Here is an 8,290-nt window from a genome sequence, read left to right as displayed (position 1 = left end):
ATAACATATTATAAGTATGATAGGATACAATGGGTGATGACACAAGATCAGACAACACAATGCAAGGCAGTTGGATGCAAAGAGATACCATACAGTGATCATCAACTGGCAGTCCAGGGGCCACACACAGGCCCCCACAGCTTCCCATCTGGCCCTCGGCAGATTATTAAATTCAGAAAATTTGAGAGGGATAAATAGGCATGCAATATTTTTAAAGATATATTTTTATGCCTTTACTGACGGAAAAGGACTGTAGATAGAATAAGAAACATGAATGAGTGAGTGGGGTGGAGACATCCAGGAAAGGAACCGCTAACTTGAACCTGGGCCACCCATGCACATAGGGCATGACCTGACCATTAGACCATTTGCATCCCAGCATGCCATTGCCCTTTTTCACTTACAGTTTAGATAAAACCTTCATCCCAGCAACTTATCAAACTAGAAAAGCACTTGGAGAGCGCAGACCTCTGCCATTAGCCCTATCTCCCAAAAGCAATGAATCCGTAAAAAATTCCTGTTTCCAGACGGTGATCTGGATCACTTCCAAAACCTATCATTTTTTCCTTGTGCTATTTCTGACATTTCCTGAAAATTTCACCAAAATCCATCAATAACTTTTTGAGTTATATTGCTAACAAACTAACTAACTAACCCTGCCGATCACATAACCTCCATGGTGGAGGTAACAAGATGCACACAAGTATAGTTTTTCTAAGTTAGGATGGTAAACATATGCTTTACAGTCTTATCTTGATTAAAGCTGTTTTTTTTTAAACATGTAAGTTTCTTTGAGCATGCAATTTCCCTTTCTAAGAATCTACACTGAAGATCTGTTACCTCTGTGTGTTTTTGACAAATCATGACAAATCATATTAGTAGTAATGGACATCATGAAGGGTCTGGAAATATGTAACTAAAACATTTCAATTGCCCCCTTGTGGCTGGTTGCAGTATAGGTGATAGGGGCTGATCTCAAAAGGCTAAAAGTTCCATTAATTTTTGAAGGACACAATTTTTTTTGTTAATGATTTATTTTGGGGCCTTTTTATGCCTTTATTAGATAGAGAAAGGACTGTAGATAGACTTGGAATCAGGGAAGAGAGTGGGGAGAGACATGCTGTAAAGGGCCACAGACTGTATTCGAACCCGGGCCACCCGTGTAGCGCCTTAAACCGCTCAACCATCTGTGAGCCCGGGAAATGATATGTTTTTACAAGAATATGTTAAACAGACAAAACTGTTTTTTATTGTAGTTGATTTCAATGTCTGGCCACTACAGCGCCTGTTAAGAAAAATCTGGCCCTTGTGTAAATGGCATTGCTGACCCCTGCCCATGGCCCACTTTAGGAACCACTGAGATAACATGAGTACAATATTGTTCGATCATGATACGATACAATACGATATGATATTATTAGCTTTAATTAAGTAAATTTGATATGATTTGGTATAGAACAATACAATACAATACAATACAATACAATGCCATATGATTTGATACAGTACAATATGATATATGATTTGGTATGATAATATAAGACACAATATAGTAAGACATGATACAATTCAACATGATTTTGTACAGTATTGTACTATACATGAGAAGATATGGTACCATTTGAGATTAGATATGATATTCTGTGTTGTCCCCATGTGGAAATTTGTCAGTTTAAATACAGTTTTAAATATGCTGAAAGAAAATAAGAATATGATAACATCCATGTGGGATTGAGAAAAGCAAATATGTTTAAAAACACACAACCAAGTTTTCATGAGGGATAAAAAAATACTTTGAATTAAAAGAAAAAATAATCTATGTTTTTATTCCTTGGTTAGCTGCTAGAAACCTTGCACGTGCGTACATCTGCAGATAACATGATGTTCAGTTTTCTTTTCTCAGGAACGTGAATTTTGGTCACTTTCTCATGATCTCAATCAGTTTATCTCAAACAACAGCAGAAGCTTTGCACCATAATAAGTTAATTTCTTGATATCCCGGAAATCAACAGAAATGAACTAAATGTCACAGAAAGGAACAGCGTCACGCCTGAGATAACAGGGTTGTGAGTTGAGATTTTGAGAAAACTACTAAAACTGACTTATCACAGTTAAAGTAAGATGTGTGCATGTGTGTCCAATTAGAGCTTATTTAACCTGTCCACTGCCAGGCTGCTGTGGAAGTGTGAGGTTTATTCTTTTGATTTTCAGAGGCTGAAATCTAAGTGAAAAAAATTCTGTACCTTTTTCCTTTAACTCTCTTTACAGCAGCTAAAGTCACTTTAAAATCAACTGCCTTTCTGTTCCTTTTTTCTGGCGAACACCTGCTACCAACTTTTGCGTCATTTTACTTTGTTCTCATCATGGGGAATATTTTGTACCTCAGTGAGCAAAATGACATATTAGAGGATGAGTTTATATCAACTGGGAACAAGATGTGAGCAGAACCCAATTAAAATCCTGCACGCAATTTTACGCCTGTACAAAATGCTCCAAAAGTGGTTCAGACTTCTCTGTGAGCATTGCCCACTGGATTTTTCAGTCTTGAGACAGCACCAGTCCTTCTGGTGCCACCGTGTTATTGTCTGTCATTGATGAGAAACGAGCTGTGAGAAGAGGAAGCAGATCGGTTCGTGGAACAAACTTGAGCCTATGTGGCGTAACAGCTCAGACCAAGGAGTTATTTCTTAAGCTCAGAATGCGTCACAGCTTCTGATCAGCAGTCTGTGTCTCTGCTAATAGTCATGGATCAGTGCCAACTTTCATGCTGGTCAAAAAAGAGGAAGCATTCAGATGCTTGTGCGTTCTTTTTTTATTTACAGTAGACTGTATGTGCAGAAGAGACAGCAGACAAAACCACTGAGTTCATTCACACGCAACATACTGACGTATCTGAAGAAGAAATATCTGTCAAAAGAGAAGTTTTTCATGTTAGAAAGCGTGGGCAGCCTGTGTGGCATTTAGGAGCTGCATCTGTTGTGTCTGATAGAGGGAAAGGAGTCTGAGTGGGCCGTCGAGGCACAGGATGTGGGTGTCAAATGTGCTGGAAATCCACCGTAAAGATAAGAGAATGGGCCAAGAAGTGGCTGCATGAGATAATCTCAATATTTGCCAGCTTGAATAAGTTTGAATGAGAGGGAGAGCAAGCAGGTAATGTGCAATAAAATAAGGCATGCACCACATGTGACTGGACCCCTGCCATGAGAGGTGACAGGTGTGGATGTTCGAGGAGATTTCATGGTCAGAAGTTGCAAGTAAAAACCTCAATTTGCTCCTGAAAATTCCTTAAGAAACTGTGGCTCTAAAACAAACAGGGGCAGGATGAGGATGAATCAGCAGCTACACTATCTGAGCAGTTAAATAAATGCAAATCAAAGAACGTATTTGCAATTTGCATCAGAGATAGACCCTGTTTCCCAGCAGCAGCAGTGAGCTGATAACTTAAATGTTATATTGTCTCTCTGTAGCTTTTACAGCCTCTTTCCTGAAGCTGCAGCTCATAATTTCCAGCTAACAGCTCATTAATGGACGGCTCGGTTATATAGTCATCGCCTCTTACTGAGGAAGTGGACAGCTGTGTGCTTTACTGAATGCTGGAAACAGTTCATAAAAAAAGTTTTACAGTAGCTGCACAACTAAAACAAAGTTACATACAGTCTATTTAAAAGGGTTCATTAGGATATAAAAATAGCAGCTTACTTTTGCAGACTCATTGGCCACTATATTAGGTACACCTAAGGCATGCAAACTCTGCATTTATGCATGTGGGCATGGTCAAAGTGATGTGCTGGAGCTCAAACCAAGCACAAGAATGGGGAAAAAATATGTTTTTAATGACTCAATAACACTTTGAGGGATTTTCTTGAAACACTGCACTCTGACTCAAGAAAAACTAATAAGATACCTGAGGCTAAAGGTTAATGGTCAGGTTCACTGGGCCTCTTGTTCATCCCTTACTTTGCAATGCCATATCTCACGAACACTTCAGGGGATTTCCCTCTGTCTTTGCACAATATCTACACTGACTGAAGGACAAACTGATCAGATTTGAAGGTCAAAGGTCAGGGTCATCGGACCTTGCTCATCCCTTACCTCTGAATACCATATCGCAGGATCATTTTAAGGGATTCTCTCCTGTCTTTGCACAAATGCCCACTCAAAGATAAACTGATTACATTTTGGATTTCATAGGCCAGTGGTCAGGGTCATGTCGGCGCTTTCTCACCCATTACTTTTGAATTTGATATGACAATAATGCGTTTCTGTGATTTCTGTTTAACTTTGCATGAATGTCCACTCTGACTCATTATAAACTGATTAGATGTTGGAGCTCATGGGTCAACGCATCCTTTATTCATCCTTTGCTCTTGAATGTGATATCAGAAACACTTGTAGGAATTTTTACACATATAACAAATGTCCACTCTGATCCAAGAACAACCAACTAGATTCTGGAGGTAATAGGTTAATGGTCAGGGTCAGTGAGCTTCTAATTCATCCATTACTTTTGAATGCCATATCTCAAGAACAATTTGAGGGATCTCCTTCATTTTTGGCACAATGTCCACTCTGACTCAAGGATAAAATGACTAGATGTTGTTGTTCAGTGGTCAGTGGCCAGGGTCACTGTGACTCTTGTTCCCTTACTTGTGAATTTGATATCACATGATGCTTTATGGGATTTTTGTTTAGCTTTGCACAAATGTCCAATCTGCATCAAGAACAACCAGTTAGATTTTGGAGGCATTGGTCAAGGCCACTGAACCCCCTGTTCATCCATTACTTTTGGATGTCATGTATGAAGATGAAGGTATTTTCCTCTATCTTTGCACAAATGTCCACTCTGACCTAAAGATTAAGTGATTCCATTTTGGAGGTCAGTTTCATTGGTCAGGGTCTTTGCATCTATTGTTTATCCCTTGTTATGAAGGTGATATCCCTCAAATGTTTCGAGGCATTTTTTTTCTAAAAATTGCACCAACATCCACTCTGACTGAAAGATAAATTAATAAGATTTGGAGGTCAAAGGTCAGGGTAATTGTGCCTCTTGTTTATCTCTTACTTCTGAATGCCATATCTCAGGATCATTTCAAAGGATTTTCTTCAAAATTTGCACAAACCTCCGCTCTGACTTGATTAAGTGCTGATTTGATTCGGAGGTTATAGGGCATAGGGCCTTTTATACATCCTTTGCTAATGCACACTTCCAGTGATTTTCTTTATGCATTGTAGAAATGTTCAGTCTGACTCCAGGATGATCTTAATACATTTTGGGAGAACTAGATCAAGGTTGCTGTGACATAAAATCTTTTAAGCACAATATTCCATGAATGCACTGGGGGATTTTTGTCAAATTTGACACAAACCTGCATGTGGACTTGATGGATAACTGGTTAGACTTTAGAGGGCAAAGGTCAAAATTACTTAACATATTTTGAGGTCACAGTCACCTTTTACTGTATCATAGCTTGATGTATCGGTGTACTTCACGGATATGTAACCACAAGTTTAGAGCCTAATTCTAGTCTGTAACTGAAAACTTGAACTTTGGTTCTCTTAAGACATGAGTATCATATATTTCATTAAAAAAATAAGATGTAAAGGGCTGTAGAATGCACCAGTAAGCCCAATCATCCAGCTATACTTTTTCTTGGACTAACTGAACATTATTATTTGAGGAATTTTCTGTCTATCAAAGCCGAGACACATGAAGGTTGTTGATTTAACCATAAAGTTGCTATGCAAGTTGAGATGCTCAGCCATTTTTATTTTCTGCTTACTGAAAAAGAGCATGAGTCATAGCTATGAAAGGACTTCTTTGCTGGAAACTAGGGGTCATGTTATATTGTTGAATATAAAGTTCAATACTTTTATTTTGCTCAGGAAGAAATCTTGATCTTTGCATGAGTTTAAAGTTCTTGTGAGGTGAGGTTTTTTTTTTTTGGCTGGTAATGAAAATAGACGTTGAAAATGAATATTTACGTCTCTTAATAACACACAAAAACAACTCTAACCACAAGCCACAAGACTGAATATTTGTCTACAGGCTGAGTTATTTCAGATGCCTCACCTCTGCTGCAGTGTGGGTGCTAGATGAGGTGAAAGCCACACATCGACTGAAAAAGTCTTTTTTTTTTATAAATGTCTGTATGTCAGAGCTTCATTGTGGTTTGTCTGAGGACATTAACATAACTAATGGTGAGTTTTATTTATCAGAAAACAGAACAGGACAAAGTCAGCTCAGAGTACTCAGAGTGTTACTTTGTCCACAAGGGGTGCCAAAATCAATAGAAGCCAGATATTCTTCACAGGATCTTTAGGGTTCTCTAATTTTACATATGGTTGTCATTTTTTAAGCAAACTTTATGGCTTATGTGGCTCAACATCACATTTTCTCCACAAGAAGACTCGAGAGGTTTACCATGTTTACTCAGTGTGCTTGCTTAATTCAAACCACTGTAGGGGCACCCTGAAGGTACTATACCATGTATTCATGACTGGAAAAGAAGTCTTGCAAGCTGCATCTCATTCTTTCTCTAAATTGGCATCTAACAGGACATCACATTATATTTTCTTTATAGATAAGGCATGCTTAACTGCATTTATACTGTTTTCTTCACTAGAAGTGTGCTCCAAAGAGTATTTTGCCATGTTTTTCCTACTGTAAGGCACCTGGTCATGTTTTTCATGAACTGAAGATGGGCACTTTATCACTTTATCTCAATTTATAAAGAAACTACTGCTCTTTTCTTCCCCTCCAAAAGGCCCTTTATCTATCTTAAATGGCTGCTGTCGTTACTTCTTATAACTATCATGTCATATCTGCAGTTTCATAGTAAGACCTCAGATGACTTCCTTCACCCATCACCCATCACCCACACAGACACAAACACACACACTTCTACGCTTACTTCCTGCTTAGGCGTGCGACAGGTGTGAATGTCTATGTCATTGAATCTGCCTTTTCTCCCCTCTGAAGCTCACGTGTCACACAGACATGACCATTTAGCAGATTGCCAGCACAATACAACAGCTGTGCATACTTCTATGCTGTATACATTTAGGGATAAATGAGAGGGGAAAAAGTGTTTCTGATAAGCTTTGGTCTTAATATCATGCACATGTTTCTGGGTTTGGCCTACACTGAATATGTTTCAGTAATACAGCAGATATGGAACAAATGTAAAGAATTAGAAGGTTAGATCTGGAGTAATGTTTGCAGGCCTTGTCCTTGATTTTGGGTATGATGATGGTTTTCCTCAGGATACAAACATGAACAGTGTGTTTATGACTAGCGTGTGTGCAGATGGTGTACAATAGACCACAGATTGAACATTCTGTTGAACTGGTTCCCCTTTTTCATAATAGTTTTATAGTGTTTGAGAACACAAAGTCAGATAAGGAACCACCTGCTGCTTTCTGCTGCTTCCCCTCCCTGACCCACCCTAACAGACATGCACAGCAACACAAGCATGGGTACAAGAAAAAAGCCTGAACTTGATCTTCATTGTAGGTTTATAGCTGTGCCTCATATGCATATGATAATGGTTAAGAAACGTAGCTATGCATAGGTCTATTTGACATATTTGCATACTTTTCATTAGGGGTTTGGAAAAGTAATCTTTACATTATTTATATAATTATATTTACGTTAACTTTTTTGGAAGCTAGCATTAATTAGCTAACTTGAAAGCTTGTGACAATTAGCAAACTTTTGAGCCAGCTAGAATTGTTTAACTGAATGCTTGCTAAATAATAACCGGCTGTATCCAAGTTCATCTGTAACAGAAAAGTTAGCTTGTTAGTTTGTAACTGCAAAGTTAGCTTGCTAGCTTGCAAGCTAACAGATGAAAACACTGGGCAGCTCCCCCCTACTGTGCTGCGATATGTTATTAGTCTACCTACCAGTGTGGTGGGACTTAAGCCTGGAGACATTTGTTAGTGATCTTTTCTTAGAAAGTTAGCTTAAGCAATGTGAATTTTAGCAAACATAGTGAGAGCAAATGTAGCGAAAGCTAATGCAGCTGCTAAGTAACATATCTACCTAGCTTACACAGCTGCTTTTTGAGCTAATTTTAGCTACATTAACTATGTTGCTGTTATCTATAACAACGTTAACTTTGGCAACATGCGCTTAAGCAAACATAGCTTAAGCTAACGTAGCTATGTAGATAATGTATCTATCTAGCTTACTTAGCTGTCTTGTGAGCTTAGCTTTAGCCAAGTTAACTATGTAGCTCTGTTTCCTATAGCTAATTTAGCTTTAGCAATGTGAGCTTTAGCAAACATA

Source organism: Cheilinus undulatus, linkage group 11, assembly GCF_018320785.1.
Source record: "Cheilinus undulatus linkage group 11, ASM1832078v1, whole genome shotgun sequence".
NCBI classification, from domain to species: domain Eukaryota; kingdom Metazoa; phylum Chordata; class Actinopteri; order Labriformes; family Labridae; genus Cheilinus; species Cheilinus undulatus.
Note: the sequence above shows the minus strand (reverse complement) of the source record.